We start from the raw sequence: 16,578 nt of genomic DNA, 5'->3' as shown, positions 1-16,578 counted from the left end.
GCAGCAGCTGAAGAAGAGGCAGGGGGGTTAGACCCTGCCAGATTCTGAACTTGTCCCTCCAGTCTGTTGTAATGATCCTGGAGGGCTTGTACTGCTTGGGTGAGGGCCGCCAGGTGTGTGCATATCTCCTTCAGTGGAGAGGTATCTCCTGCAGGCTTAGACATGGCTGCTTCATACTGTTAGGTACCTGGTAGTAGAGCCTGACTTTGTAGGAGAAGACCTCTCATACAACGCTGGTTCAGGAGTCACTGGAGTGGGAACAGTGATCTCCTGAGCACAGTGGGGTAGGAGTGCCTGTAGAGCGGAGTCCCTGGAGCTTGAAGTGAGGAGAGATCCCACAGGGATGGCTGGACTGCAGATCAGGTAGACACTGGAGACAGCATGCAGGAACACTTGTAGATGCAGAGATCACTGGAGCTGAAGCTAAAGGTGCAACAGCAAGGACAACAGCAGGCACAAGCAGGGTCAGACGGTCCGGGTCAGCACGGATATGAAGCAGGCAAAAACAGCAGGCAGAGGCAGAGTCGGTAGGCAGGCAAGGATTGGCAACGGTATCAGGCAGGTAGCAGAAGAGTAGTCGGGCAAGCCGGGTCGGATAGGAGCGGAACGGGTAGTCAAACAAGCCGGGTCAGATAGGTAACAGCAATCAGGTTCAGGTTTACACGAATCACAAGCTGAGACGAAGCAGCAATGTGCCAGAGGCACAGGGGGATTTTTATGTGCACTTTGGCGCCAAACCGGCGCTATCGCGAACGCGCGCACGCCCGTAAGCGCGCACGTGCACACGCGCGCACGCCCGAGCGCCGCGTACCCGCGCGCGCCCTAGCGCCGCGCTGACGCCCGGGAACACCACAATCTTGCCGAGAAGTGTGTAATGGAGCGCGCCGGCGCATAGGCGCGCGCCGACGCCCAGGTCCGGTGCCGGTGATACCCTGACAGGAGTGGTGGCAGTTTAGAAATCATGTCCTGATTTTTTGAGCTTTGTCACCTCCCACTCTAGTTTTGAACATTTCGCCCATTCATTCCTATGGGACCAATTTCGCCGCAAAAACGATGATATTTTGTGAACCATTCGGTGAAACGTTCCACAAAGTAATAGCACACCAATTAAATGACATTGATTCTGGATTCACACTGGTATTTTTCAGCTTTTCACAAAGTTCATCAAGGTAATAGCACACCAATTAAATGACATTGAACATTTCGCCATTCATTCCTACGGGACTAATTTGGCCACAAAAACAACGATATTTTGTGAACCATTCGGCGAAACGTTCCACAAAGTAATAGCACACCGTTCGGGAACAATCTGCATGTTTCAGTATATTACTTGTCTATGTAGTGTAAAAACTGTGGGAGGAGTTAGGGTGGTAAATTTGGCTATAATAATAATAAGAAAAATAATATATATGTGAGAAAACAGTAAGTGGTTTTGCTATGCAAGACCACTTAATAACTAGAAAAGCTACAATTTCTGGGGAAATTGTGAAATGTGTTCTTGCCTCTACAACTGGAGTGGGTGGAGTAACTGGGTGGAGTGGCTTAAGTAACTGTTGTGTGGTTGGAGTGGCTGGAGTTAATGTGAAAAGTGTTAAAAAGCTTAATATTTTAAATAGCATAAATAGTAGTAAAAAAGCTGAAGAAGTCCCATTCATTAGCTGAAAGAGCTGAACATTTTTTTCAAAAATAATTTTTTTTTTCAAAAATTATGAATTTTTTTCAAAAATTATTTTTTTTCAAAAAAAAATTTCAAAAATGAATTTTTTTTTCAAAAATGATATTTTTTTTCAAAAATGATTTTTTTCGCCCATTAATTCCTATGGGACCAATTTTGCCACAAAAACTACGATATTTTGTGAACCATTCAGCGAAACGTTCCACAAAGTAATAGCACACCAATCGGGAATAATCCGCACGTTTTGGTATATTACTTGTCTATGTAGTGTAAAAACTGTGGGAGGAGTTAGGGTGGTAAATTTGGCTATAATAAGAATAATAATAACTAGAAAAGCTACAAATTCTGGGGAAATTGTGAAACGTGTTCTTGCCTCTACAACTGGAGTGGGTGGAGTAACTGGGTGGAGTGGCTTGAGTAACTGTGAAAAGTGTTAAAAATAAAAAATTAATATTTTAAAAAGTATAAATAGTAGTAAAACAGTTGAAGTCCCATCATTAGCTGAAAGAGCTGAACATTTTTTCCAAAAATATTTTTTTTTTGAAAAATGATTTTTTTTTCAAAAATGATTTTTTTTTCAAAAATGAATTTTTTATTTTCAAAAATATTTTTTTTTTCCAAAAACGATTTTTTTTAAATGATTTTTTTTCAAAAATGATTTTTTTTTCAAAAATTATTTTTTTTTTCAAAAATGATTTTTTTTTCAAAAATGAATTTTTTATTTTCAAAAATGATTTTTTTTTTTTTAAATATTTTTTTTTCATGGGGCGGTCATAATGTTTTGGCTGATCATGGGGTTGTCAGCCTTTGTCACCTCCCACTCTAGTTTTGAACATTTCGCCATTCATTCCTATGGGACCAATTTCGCCGCAAAAACAACGATATTTCATGAACCATTTGGCGAAACGTTCCACAAAGTAATAGCACACCAATTAAATGACACTGAGGCCGGATTCACACTGGTATTTTTCAGCTTTTCACAAAGTTCCACAAGGTAATAGCACACCAATTAAATGACATTGAACATTTCGCCATTCATTCCTATGGGACCAATTTCGCCGCAAAAACATCGATATTTCGTGAAAAATTTGGTGAAACGTTCCACAATGTAATAGCACACCAATCGGGAACAATCCGCACCTTCGGTATATTACTGTCTATGTAGTTTAAAAGCTGTGGGAGGAGTTAGGGTGTGGTATGATCATGAGGTTGTCAGCTTTTGTCACCTCCCACTCTAGTTTTGAACATTTTGCCATTCACTCCTATGGGACCAATTTCGCCACAAAAACAACGATATTTCATGAACCATTCGGTGAAACGTTCCACAAAGTAATAGCACACCAATTAAATGACTGATTCCAGATTCACACTTGTATTTCTCAGCTTTTTCACAAAGTTCCACAAGGTATAGCACACCAATTAAATGACATTGAACATTTCGCCATTCATTCCTATGGGACTAATTTTGCCGCAAAAACAACGATATTTTGTGAACCATTTGGCGAAACATTCCACAAAGTAATAGCACACTATTCGGGAACAATCTGCACATTTCGGTATATTACTTGTCTATGTAGTGTAAAAACTGTGGGAGAAGTTAGGTTGGTAAATTTGGCTATATTAATAATAATAATAATAATAATAATAATTAGAAAAGCTACAATTTCTGGGGAAATTGTGTGAAGTGTTTTTGCCTCTACAACTGGAGTGGGCAGAGTAACTGGGTGGAGTGGCTTGAGTAACTGTTGTGTGGTTGGAGTGGCTGGAGTAACTGTGAAAAGTGTTAAAAAGCTTAATATTTTAAAAGTATAAATAGTAGTAAAAAAGTTGAAGTCCCATCATTAGCTGAAAGAGCTGAACATTTTTTTCAAAAATTATGAATTTTTTTTTCAAAATGATTTCTTTTTTCAAAAATGAATTTTTTTTTCTTCAAAAATGAAATTTTTTTTCAAAAATGAATTTTTTTTCTTCAAAAATGAATTTTTTTTTCAAAAATGATTTTTTTTTCAAAAATGAATTATTTTTTTAAATGATTTTTTTTTCAAAAATATTTTTTTTTACATGGGGCTGTCATAATGCTTTGGCTGATCATGGGGTTGTCAGCTTTTGTCACCTCCCACTCTAGTTTTTAACATTTCACCATTAATTCCTATGGGACCAATTTCTCAGCAAAACCCACGATATTTCGTGAACCATTTGGCGAAACGTTCCACAAAGTAATAGCACACTAATTAAATGACATTGAGGCCGGATTCACACTGGTATTTTTCAGCGTTTCATAAAGTTCCACAAGGTAATAGCACACCAATTAAATGACATTGAACATTTCGCCATTCATTCCTATGGGACCAATTTTCCGCAAAAACTACGATATTTCGTGAAAAATTTGGCAAAGCGTTCCACAAAGTAATAGCACACCAATTGGGAACAATCCGCACGTTTCTATATATTACTGTCTATGTAGTTTAAAAGCTGTGGGAGGAGTTAGGGTGGTTTGATCACGGGGTTGTCAGCTTTTAGTCACCTCCCACTCTAGTTTTGAATATTTCACCATTCATTCCTATGGGACCAATTTCACAGTAAAAAACGATAATATTTTGTGAACCATTCGGCGAAACGTTCCACAAAGTAATAGCACACCAATCAAATGACTGATTCCAGATTCACACTGGTATTTTTCAGCTTTTCACAAAGTTCCACAAGGTAATAGCACACCAATTAAATTACATTGAACATTTCGCCATTCATTCCTATGGGACTAATTTTGCCGCAAAAACAACGATATGTCATGAACCATTTGGCGAAACATTCCACAAAGTAATAGCACACCAATTGGGAACAATCCGCACGTTTCAGCATATTACTTGTCTATGTAGTGTAAAAACTGTGGGAGGAGTTAGGGTGGTAAATTTGGCTATAATAATAATAACTAGAAAAGCTACAATTTCTGGGGAAATTGTGTGAAGTGTTCTTGCCTCCACCAGTATTCTACAAGCATTATCAAGCCTAGCAGATGAAGGTATGACCACATGCATTTGGGGGGTCTCAGCATCTTGTGTTTACAACCACTGTTTCCTAGCAACGCTCATGCCCTGTATGAAGCATAACTTCATAACCACTGTTCAATACACAGGATCATGATAGCTGTAATAACTGTGCAGTATTTCAAACGGTCGTATTTTAAAAACTATAAATCCTACAATGAAGAGCTTTATATTGTGAGAATCACAAGACCCATACCTAGATTTTGATGCATAGTATGTCTCTGAAATATTAAAAATGGAGGCAGGGTCGCAGTTTAGATATTGCCCTTCAAATCTGAAGTGGCTAGAGTGTAGTTTCAATGAATGTCAATGGACGGCATGAGTTGCAAACAAATGGTCATATTATGAAAACTATCAGGACTATGGCTTAGCCGTGGACATGTTTAGTGGCAGCAGGGATAGCTGAACATTTTGATATAAGATTTGTGTAGGCGGGCTTGAACATGAGGGAGTGGCAGCAGTTTAGAAATCATGTCCTGATTTTTCAGTTTTTGTCACCTCCCACTCTAGTTTTGAACATTTCCCCATTCATTCCTATGGGACCTATTTTGCCGCAAAAAACAACGATAATTTGTGAACCATTCGGCAAAACGTTCCACAAAGTAATAGCACACCAATCAGGAACAATTCGCACGTTTCGGTATATTATTGTCTATGTAGTGTAAAAACTGTGAGAGGAGTTAGGTTGGTAAATTTGGCTATTATAAGAATAATAATATATATGTGAGATAACACGTAACTAGAAAAGCTACAATTTCTCTTTCAAAGTATTTATTGGATTTTTCAACAATAAGTAAGTTGTACAGTCAATGAATCATAAATGTACATTGGACATAACACATACAGTTAGACCCCAGTGGGGTAGGTATTTCAAAAAGAGGAGGAATCACAAACGAAACCCAGAAAATAAAATAAAACAATAATAGGTGTGAGGGGTTAGGTTCCGGCCTGTGGTTTTAACAGAAAATCCGAAAGAACAACACCGTTTACCATAAGAAAAGAGTTATAGAGAGGATAAAACCCTAGGCTTTCCCTGGGGTAGGAGTAGGAGGCCAGAGGGATTCCGTCGGCACCCCAAAAGGGAACTCGCGAAAAGCTACAATTTCTGGGGAAATTGTGTGAAGTGTTCTTTCCTCCACCAGTAGTCTACAAGCATTATCAAGCCTAGCAGATGAAGGTATGATTACATGCATTTGGGGGGGTCTCAGCATCTTGTGTTTACAACCACTGTTTCCTAGCAACGGTCATGCCCTGTTTATGCTTCACAACCACTGCTCAATACACAGGATCATGATAGCTGTAATAACTGTGCAGTACTTCAAACGGTCGTATTTTAAAAACTATAAATCCTACAGCGAAGAGCTTTATATTGTGAGAATCACAAGACCTAGACCTAGATTTTGGTGCATAGAATGTCTCTGAGATATTAAAAACCAATTTCACCGCAAAAACAACGATATTTCATGAACCATTCGGCAAAACGTTCCACAGAGTAATAGCACACCAATCGGGAACAATCCGCACATTTCGGTATATTACTTACATGTAGTGTAAAAACTGTGGGAGGAGTTAGGGTGGTAAATTTGGCTATAATAATAATAATATATATGTGAGATAACAGTAAGTGGTCTTGCTATGCAAGAACACTTATTAAGAATAATATATATGTGAGATAACAGTAAGTGGTCTTGCTATGCAAGAACACTTAATAATAATATATATGTGAGATAACAGTAAGTGGTCTTGCTATGCAAGAGCACTTGCATAAATAGTAGTAAAAAAGTTGAAGTCCCATTATTAGCTGAAAGAGCTTAACATTTTTTTCAAAAACGATTTTTTTTTCAAAAATTTTTTTTTAAATGATTATTTTTTCAAAAGTTTTTTTCTCAAAAATGATTTTTTTTCAATTTTTTTTAAATAAAATTTTCTTTTTCAAAAATGATTTTTTTTTTAATTTTTTTTTTTTCAAAAATGATTTTTTTAAATTTTTTTTTAAGGGTGGTCATAATGTTTTGGCTGATCATGGGGTGGTCATAATATTTTGGCCGATCATGGGGTGGCCAATAATGTTTTGGCTGATCATGTTGCGGTCATAATGTTTTGACTGATCATGGTGGGTCATAATAGTTTTGGCTGATCATGGGGTTGTCAGCTTTTGTCACCTCCCACTCTAGTTTTGAACATTTCGCCATTCATTCCTATAGGACTAATTTTGCTGCAAAAACGACGATATTTCGTGAACCATTCGGCGAACCGTTCCACAAAGTAATAGCACACCAATCGGGAACAATCCGCACATTTCGGTATATTACTGTCTATGTAGTGTAAAAGCTGTGGGAGGAGTTAGGGTGGTAAATTTGACAGTGTAGCTCTATTAAAAAGTATAAATAAAAAACTAAATGTAAAACCAAAATATATTATCTAGACTAAATATAGCCCAGTAAGTAGGTGAAAAAAGTGTCCACAAGAGTGTTGAATGGTATGTCCCTCTGACAGAGGTAGTCCCAATCTTGGAAAAATGGTGTAAGGCTTGTCTGTAGTCAATAACAACGAAACATAAATGGGTACTCTTACCAGCTGCGATGGACCCTGAATGTCGTACGACGGGGGGGTCAAACAAGCTTGGGATCTTGTGCTGTATTCATCAGAGGTTGCTCGGGTGCTGGACACAGATGAATGAGACCTGGTTCAAGGTAATATCCTCGGCTCCTGAACCGTGCAGACTCCAAGTGCTCCCGAGCCTGATAGCCATCTCTGAAGCTGTTCCGTGAAGGCTCCAGGAAGTAATCATATAAAACAGAGGAAAGGAGAAGGACTCCAATGGTGCAGGTCAAAAACAAATTGGGTTTATTAAAAAACTCAAATGGTAGACTCCAAGGTAATAAAAGTGATCACAAAAAACAAGTAATAAAATAAGATAAGAACAATGTGGGATACAAGAAATGCTGGCTGACATTCGGGGTCCATCATAGCTGGTAAGAGTACCCATTTACTTTTCGAGTTTTGTTGTTATTGACTACAGACAAGCCTTACACCATTTTTCCAAGGTTGGGACTACCTCCGTCAGAGGGACATACCATTCAACACTCTTGTGGACACTTTTTTCACCTACTTACTGGGCTATATTTAGTCTACCCAATATGTTTTGGTTTTACATTTAGTTTTTTTATTTATACTTTTTAATAGCGCTACACTGTCACTGTACTATCTAATTTGAACTTTGTATGTTTGAGTGTTAGCAGCTTTTTATCACTTACCCCATTATAGCGCAGTCCTTTCCTTCACCTCCAGGGTGGTAAATTTAGCTATAATAAGAATAATAATATATATATGTGAGATAACAGTAAGTGGTCTTGCTATGCAAGAACACTGAACTAGAAAAGATACAATTTCTGGGAAAATTGTGTGAAGTGTTCTTGCCTCTACAACTGGAGTGGGCGGAGTAACTGGGTAGAGTGGTTTGAGTAACAATTGTGTGGTTAGAGTGGCTAGAGTAACTGTGAAAAGTGTTAAAAAGCTTAGTTATTTAAAAAGTATAAATAGTAGTAAAAAAGTTGAAGAAGTCCAATCATTAGCTGAAAAAGTTGAACATTTTTTCAAAAATGATTTTTTCAAAAATGTTTTTTTTTTCCAAAAATTATTTTTTTTTCAAAAAAGGTTTTTTTCATTTTTTTTTCAAAAATATTTTTTTTTTCAAAAATGAATTTTTTTCAAAAATGATTTTTTTTTTCAAAAATATATTTTTTTTTCAAAAATATATTTTTTTTTCAAAAATTATTTTTTTTAAATATTTTTTTTTTATTATTTTTTTTTCATGGGGTGGTCATAATATTTTGGCTGATCATGTTGTAGTCATAATGTTTTAGCTGATAATGGGGTGGTCATAAATTATTTGGCTGATCATGTTGTGGTCATAATGTTTTGGCTGATAATGGGGTGGTCATAAATTATTTGGCTGATCATGTTGTGGTCATAATGTTTTAGCAGATCATGGGGTTGTCAGCTTTTGTCACCTCCCACTCTAGTTTTGAACATTTCGCCATTCATTCCTATAGGACCAATTTCGCCACAAAAACGATGATATTTAGTGAACCATTCGGCGAAACGTTCCACAAAGTAATAGCACACCAATTAAATGACATTGAGGCAGGATTCACACTGGTATTTTTCAGATTTTCACAAAGTTCCACACCAATTAAATGACATTGAACAGTTCGCCATTCATTCCTATGGGACCAATTTTGCCACAAAAACAACGATATTTCGTGAATCATTTGGCAAAACGTTCCACAAAGTAATAGCACACCAATCGGGAACAATCCGCACGTTTCGGTATATTACTGTCTATGTAGTGTAAAAGCTGTGGGAGGAGTTAGGGTGATAAATTTGGCTATAATAGTAATAATAATATATATGTGAGATAACAGTAAGTGGTCTTGCTATGCAAGGGCACTTAACTAGAAAAGTTACATTTTCTGGGGAAATTGTGTGAAGTGTTCTTGCCTCTACAACTGGAGTGGGCGGAGTAACTGGGTGGAGTGGCTTGAGTAACTGTTGTGTGGTTGGAGTGGCTGAAGTAACTGTGAAAAGTGTTAAAAAGCTTAATATTTTAAAAAGTATAAATAGCAGTAAAAAAGTTGAAGAAGTCCAATCATTAGCTGAAAGAGTTGAACATTTTTTTTCAAAAATGATTTTTTTTTCAAAAATGTTTTTTTTTTTCAAAAATATTTTTTTTTCAAAAATGATTTTTTTTTTCAAAAATGTTTTTTTTCCCAAAAAAGGTTTTTTTTCAAATTTTTTTCTTTTTCAAATTTTTTTTTTTTAAAAATGTTTTTTGTTTTTTTTCAAAAATGATTTTTTTCAAAAATGATTTTTTTTTCAAAATTTTTTTTTTCAAAAATGATTTTTTTTTTCAAAAGATTTTTTTTTTTAATATTTTTTTTCATGGGGTGGTCATAATATTTTGGCTGATCATGTTGTGGTCATAATGTTTTGGCTGATAATGAGGTGGTCATAAATTATTTGGCTGAACATGTTGTGGTCATAATGTTTTAGCTGATCATGGAGTTGTCAGCTTTTGTCACCTCCCACTCTAGTTTTGAACATTTCGCCATTCATTCCTATAGGACCAATTTCGCCGCAAAAACTACGATATTTAGTGAACCATTCGGCAAAACGTTCCACAAAGTAATAGCACACCAATTAAAGACATTGAGGCCGGAATCACACTGGTATTTTTCAGCTTTTCACAAAGTTCCACAAGGTAATAGCACACCAATCAAATGACATTGAACATTTCGCCATTCATTCCTATGGGACCAATTTTGCCGCAAAAAAGATATTTCGTGAACCATTCGGCGAAACATTCCACAAAGTAATAGCACACCAATCGGGAACAATCCGCACGTTTCTGTATATTACTGTATATGTAGTGTAAAAACTGTGGGAGAAGTTAGGGTGATAACTTTGGCTATAATAATAATTAGAAAATGCATTTCCTGGGGAAAATGCGTGGGAATGCTGAATAGCTGAATTTCGCCCACATCAAAACTGCCCCCATCATATTGCCATCAAAACTGCCCCATCAAAATTGTCCCCATCAAAACTGCCCCATCATATTGCCACCATCAAAACTGCCCCATCAGAATTGCCCCATCAAAACTGCCCGATCATATTGCCCCCATCAAAACTGCCCCCATCATATTGCCACCATCAAAACTGCCCCCATCATATTGCCACTATCAAAACTGCTCCCATCATATTGCCATCAAAACTGCCCCATCAGAATTTCCCCATCAAAATTGTCCTCATCAAAAATGGCCCATCTTAATTGCCCCATCAAACATACCCCATCATATTGCCACCATCAAAACTGCCCCATCAGAATTGCCCCATCAAAACTGCCCCATCATATTGCCATCAACACTGCCCCATCAAAATTGTCCCCATCAAAACTGCCCCATCATATTGCCACCATCAAAACTGCCCCATCAGAATTGCCCCATCAAAACTGCCCCATCATATTGCCACCATCAAAACTGCCCGCCATCATATTGTCACCATCAAAACTGCCCCCATCATATTGCCATCAAAACTGCCCCATCAGAATTTCCCCATCAAAATTGTCCCCATCAAAACTGCCCCATCAGAATTGGCCCATCAAACATGCCCCATCATATTGCCACCAACAAAACTGCCCCATCAGAATTGCCCCATCACAACTGCCCCATCATATTGCCACCATCAAAACTGCCCCATAAGATTTGCCCCATCAAAACTGCCCCATCATATTGCCACCCTCAAAACTGCCCCATCAAAACTACCCCCATCAAAACTGTCCCCATCAAAAATGCCCCTTCATATTGCCACCTTTAAAACTGCTCTATTAAAATTGTCCCCATCAAAACTGCCCCATCATATTGCCACCATCAAAACTGCCCCATCATATTGCTACCATCAAAATATGATGGGGCAGTTTTGATGGTGGCAATATGAAAATCGAATAACAATAGTGGGACTGCTAAAGCAGTCCCACTAAAAATCAAATAACAATAGTGGGACTGCTAAAGCATTACCACTAATAACTAGAAAATGCTTTTCCTGGGGAAAATGCGTGGGAATGCTGAATAGCTGAATTGCTAAAACGGATTAATCAAAACTGCCCCATCATGCTTCCATCAAAACTGCACCATCAGAATTGCCCCATCAAAATTCTCCCCATCAAAATTGCCCCATCATATTACCACCATCAAAACTGCTCCATCAGAATTGCTCCATCAAAACTGCCCCATCAGAATTGCCCTATCAAAACTGTCCATCATATTGCCACCATCAAAACTGCCCCATCAGAATTGTCCCATCGAAACTGCCCCATCATATTGCCACCATCAAAACTGCCCTATCAGAATTGCCCCATCAAAACTGCCCCATCAGAATTGCCCCATCAAAACTGCCCCATCATATTCCTCAATTATAAATCAGTACATGGTATTTCTGTCCCCTCCCCAGGCTCTGTAATCAGAGCTGAAATGCTCCAGCCAGCTCCCCCCTGTGTATAACAGAAGCTTTAGTAACCATGGCAACAAAAGCAACACAGTACACTCAGTTTAATGGCAAAAATTTCCTGAAATGACCAGTAAACACACAGCTTTTTCACAAAAACTGTAAAAGATATCAAACTGAAAAGATACAGCCAGATAGCTGAATATTTTGTCAACATTTTAAAGTTTGTTTGGCTTCTGTAGGTGAAAGTATGAAGGAGCTGAAACTTTTGGGAGAGGAAGAAGATTTTAAGAATCTGAAGCATGCTCCCATTGACTTCAATGTTTAAAAAAGTGTTAAAAAGCTTAATATTTTAAAAAGTATAAATAGTAGAAAAAAGTTGAAAAAGTCCCATCATCAGCTGAAAGAGACGAACATTTTAAAAGTTGAATGGTTTTAATAGCTGAAAGTATGCAGAAGTTACGCAGAGCCAAAAAACGTACGAAATAATACAATTGAAATTAAAAGTAAATAAAATCGAATAACAATAGTGGGACTGCTAAAGCATTCCACTAATAATAAAAAAATAAATAATAATAAAAAAAATAATAAAGCATTCCACTAATAATAAAAAAAATCAAATAACAATAGTGGGACTGCTAAAGCATTACCACTAATAACTAGAAAATGCTTTTCCTGGGTAAAATGCGTGGGAATGCTGAATAGCTGAATTGCTAAAACGGCCCCATCAAAACTGCCCCATCATACTTCCATCAAAACTGCACCATCATAATTGCCCCATCAAAATTCTCCCCATCAAAATTGCCCCATCATATTGCCACCATCAAAACTGCCCCATCAGAATTGCCCCATCAAAACTGCCCCTTCATATTGCCACCATCAAAACTGCCCCATCATATTGCCACTATCAAAACTGCCCCCATCATATTGCCATCAAAACTGCCCCATCAGAATTTCCCCATCAAAACTGCCCCATCATATTGCCACCATCAAAACTGCCCCATCATATTGCAACCATCAAAACTGCCCCCATCATATTGCCATCAAAACTGCCCCATCAGAATTGCCCCATCAAAACTGCCCCATCATATTGCCACCATCAAAACTGCCCCCATCAAAACTGCCCCATCAGAATTGTCCCATCAAAACTGCCCCATCAGAATTGCCATATCAAATCTGCCCCATCATATTGCCACCATCAAAACTGCCCCATCAGAATTGTCCCATCAAAACTGCCCCATCATATTGCCACCATCAAAACTGCCCCATCAGAATTGCCCCATCAAAACTGCCCCATCATATTCCTCTATTATAAATCAGTACATGGTGTGTCTGTCCCCTCCCCCGGGCTCTGTAATTAGAGCTGAGATGCTCCAGCCACCTCCCCCTGTGTATAACAGAAGCTTTGGTAACCATGGCAACAAAAGCAACACAGTACACTCTATTTAATGGCTAAAATTTCCTGAAATGACCACTAAACAAAAAGCTTTTTCACAAAAACTGTAAAAGATATCAAACTGAAAAGATATAGCCAGATAGCTGAATATTTTGTGAACATTTTAAAGTTTGTTTGGTGTCTGTAGGTGAAAGTATGAAGGAGCTGAAACTTTTGGGAGCAGAAGAAGATTTTAAGGATCTGAAGCATGCTCCCATTGACTTCAATGTTAAAAAAGTGATAAAAAGCTTAATATTTTAAAAAGTATAAATGGTAGAAAAAATGTTGAAAAAGTCACATCATCAGCTGAAAGAGACAAACATTTTAATAGTTGAATGGTTTTAATAACTAAAAGTATGCAGAAGTTACGCAGAGCCAAAAAACGTATGGAATAATAAATAAGGTTAAAAATAAAAATAAATAAAATCGAATAACAATAGTGGAACTGCTAAAGCAGTCCCACTAATTAAAAATAAATAAAATCAAATAACAAAAATGCATTTCCTGGGGAAAATGCGTGGGAATGCTGAATAGCTGAATTGCTAAAACGGCCCCCATCAAAATGGCCCCATCAAAATTGTCCCCATCAAAACTGCCCCATCATATTGCCACCATCAAAACTGCCCCATCAGAATTGTCCCATCAAAACTGCCCTAACCTATAGCCACCATCAAAACTGCCCCATCAGAATTGCCCCATCAAAACTGCCCCATCATATTGCCACCATCAAAACTGCCCCATCAAAACTGCCACATCATATTGCCACCATCAAAACTACCCCATCATATTGCCACCATCAAATCTGCCCCATCATATTACCATCAAAACTGCCCCATTAGAATTGCCCCATCAAAACTGCCCCATCATATTGCCACCATCAAAACTGCCCCATCAAAACTACCCCCATCAAAACTACCCCCATCAAAACTGCCACATCATATTGCCACCTTTAAAACTGCTCCATTAAAATTGTCCCAATCAAAACTGCCTCATCATATTGCCACCATCAAAACTGCCCCATCAGAATTGCCCCATCAAAAACCGTCCCATCATATTGCCACCATCAAAACTGCCCCATCAGAATTGCCCTATCAAAACTGCCCCATCATATTGCCACCATCAAAACTGCCCCATCATATTGCCACCATCAAAACTGCCCCATCAGAATTGCCCCATCAAAACTGCCCCATTATATTGCCACCATCAAAACTGCCCCATCAGAATTGCCCCATCAAAACTGCCCCATCATATTCCTCTATTATAAATCAGTACATGGTGTGTCTGTCCCCTCCCCCGGGCTCTGTAATCAGAGCTGAGATGCTCCAGCCACCTCCCCCTGTGTATAACAGAAGCTTTGGTAATCATGGCAACAAAACCAGCATAGTACATTCTGTTTAATAGGTAAAATTTCCTGAAATGACCACTAAACAAACAGATTTTTCACAAAAACTGTAAAAGATATCAAACTGAAAAGATATAGCCAGATAGCTGCATATTTTGTGAACATTTTAAAGTTTGTTTGGCATTTTAACTGCTAAAGACTGCTAAAGCATTCCCACTAATAATAATAAAAACTAGAAAATGCATTTCCTGGGGAAAATGCGTGGGAATGCTGAATAGCTGAATTTCTAAAACGGCCCCATCAAAATTGCCCCATCAAAATTGCCCCATCAAAATTGTCCCCATCAAAACTGCCCCATCATATTGCCACCATCAAAACTGCCCCATCAGAATTGCCCCTTCAAAACTGCCCCAACCTATTGCCACCATCAAAACTGTCCCATCAGAATATACCCATCAAAATGGCCCCATCGTATTGCCACCATCAAAACTGCCCCATCAGAATTGCCCCATCAAAACTGCCCCATCATATTGCCACCATCAAAACTACCCCATCATATTGCCACCATCAAAACTGCCCCCATCATATTGCCATCAAAACTGCCCCATCAGAATTGCCCCATAAAAATTGTCCCCATCAAAACTGCCGTATCAGAATTGCCCCATCATATTGCCACCATCAAGACTGCCCCATCAGAATTGCCCCATCAAAACTGCCCCATCATATTGCCACCATCAAAACTGCCCCATCAGAATTGCCCCATCAAAACTGCCCCATCATATTGCCACCATCAAAACTGCCCCATCAGAATTGCCCCATCAAAACTGCCCCATCATATTTCCACCATCAAAACTGCCCCATCAAAACTACCCCCATCAAAACTGCCCCATCAAAACTGCCCTATCAAAACTGCCCTATCATATTGCCACCTTTAAAACTGCTCCATTAAAATTGTCCCAATCAAAACTGCCCCATCATATTGCCACCATAAAAACTGTCCCATCAGTATTGCCCCATCAAAACTGTCCCATCATATTGCCACCATCAGAATTGCCCCATCAGAATTGCTCCATCAAAACTGCCCCATCAGAATTGCCCTATCAAAACTGCCCCATCATATTGCCACCATCAAAACTGCCCCATCAAAACTGCCCCATCAAAACTGCCCCATCATATTCCTCTATTATAAATCAGTACATGGTGTTTCTGTCCCCTCCCCTGGGCTCTGTAATCAGAGCTGAGATGCTCCAGCCACTTCCCCCTGTGTATAATAGAAGCTTTGGTAACCATGGCAACAAAAGCAACACAGTACACTCTGTTTAATGGCTAAAATTTCCTGAAATGACCACTAAACAAATAGCTTTTTCACAAAAACTGTAAAAGATATCAAACTGAAAAAATATAGGCAGATAGCTGAATATTTTGTCAATATTTTAAACTTCATTTGGCGTCTGTAGGTGAAAGTATGAAGGAGCTGAAACTTTTGGGAGTGGAAGAAGATTTTCAGGATCTGAAGAATGCTCCCATTGACTTCAATGTTAAAAAAACTGTTAAAAAGCTTAATATTTTAAAAAGTATAAATAGTAGAAAAAAAGTTGAAAAAGTCCCATCATCAGCTAAAAGAGATGAACATTTTAGTTTTAGTTGAATGGTTTTAATAGCTGAAAGTATGCAGAAGTTACGCAGAGCCAAAAAACGTACAGAATAATGAAGAAATAAGAAAAAAACTAGAAAATGCATTTCCTGGGGAAAATGCGTGGGAATGCTGAATAGCTGAAATGCTAAAACGGCCCCCAGCAAAACTGCCCCTATCATACTGCCATCAAAACTGCACCATCAGAATCGCCCCATCAAAATTGCCACCATCAAAACTGCCCCATCAGAATTGCCCCATCAAAACTGCCCCATCATATTGCCACCATCAAAACTGCCCCATCAGAATTGCCCCATCAATACTGCCCCATCATATTGCCACCATCAAAACCGCCCCCATCAAAACTGCCCCATCAGAATTGCCCCATCAAAACTGCCCCATCAGAATTGGCCTATCAAAACTGCCCCATCATATTACTACCAGCAA

This window comes from Aquarana catesbeiana, linkage group LG12, assembly GCF_042186555.1.
Source record: "Aquarana catesbeiana isolate 2022-GZ linkage group LG12, ASM4218655v1, whole genome shotgun sequence".
Classification (NCBI taxonomy): domain Eukaryota; kingdom Metazoa; phylum Chordata; class Amphibia; order Anura; family Ranidae; genus Aquarana; species Aquarana catesbeiana.
The sequence above is the reverse complement of the archived record's forward strand: the minus strand, read 5'-3'. Positions refer to the sequence as shown.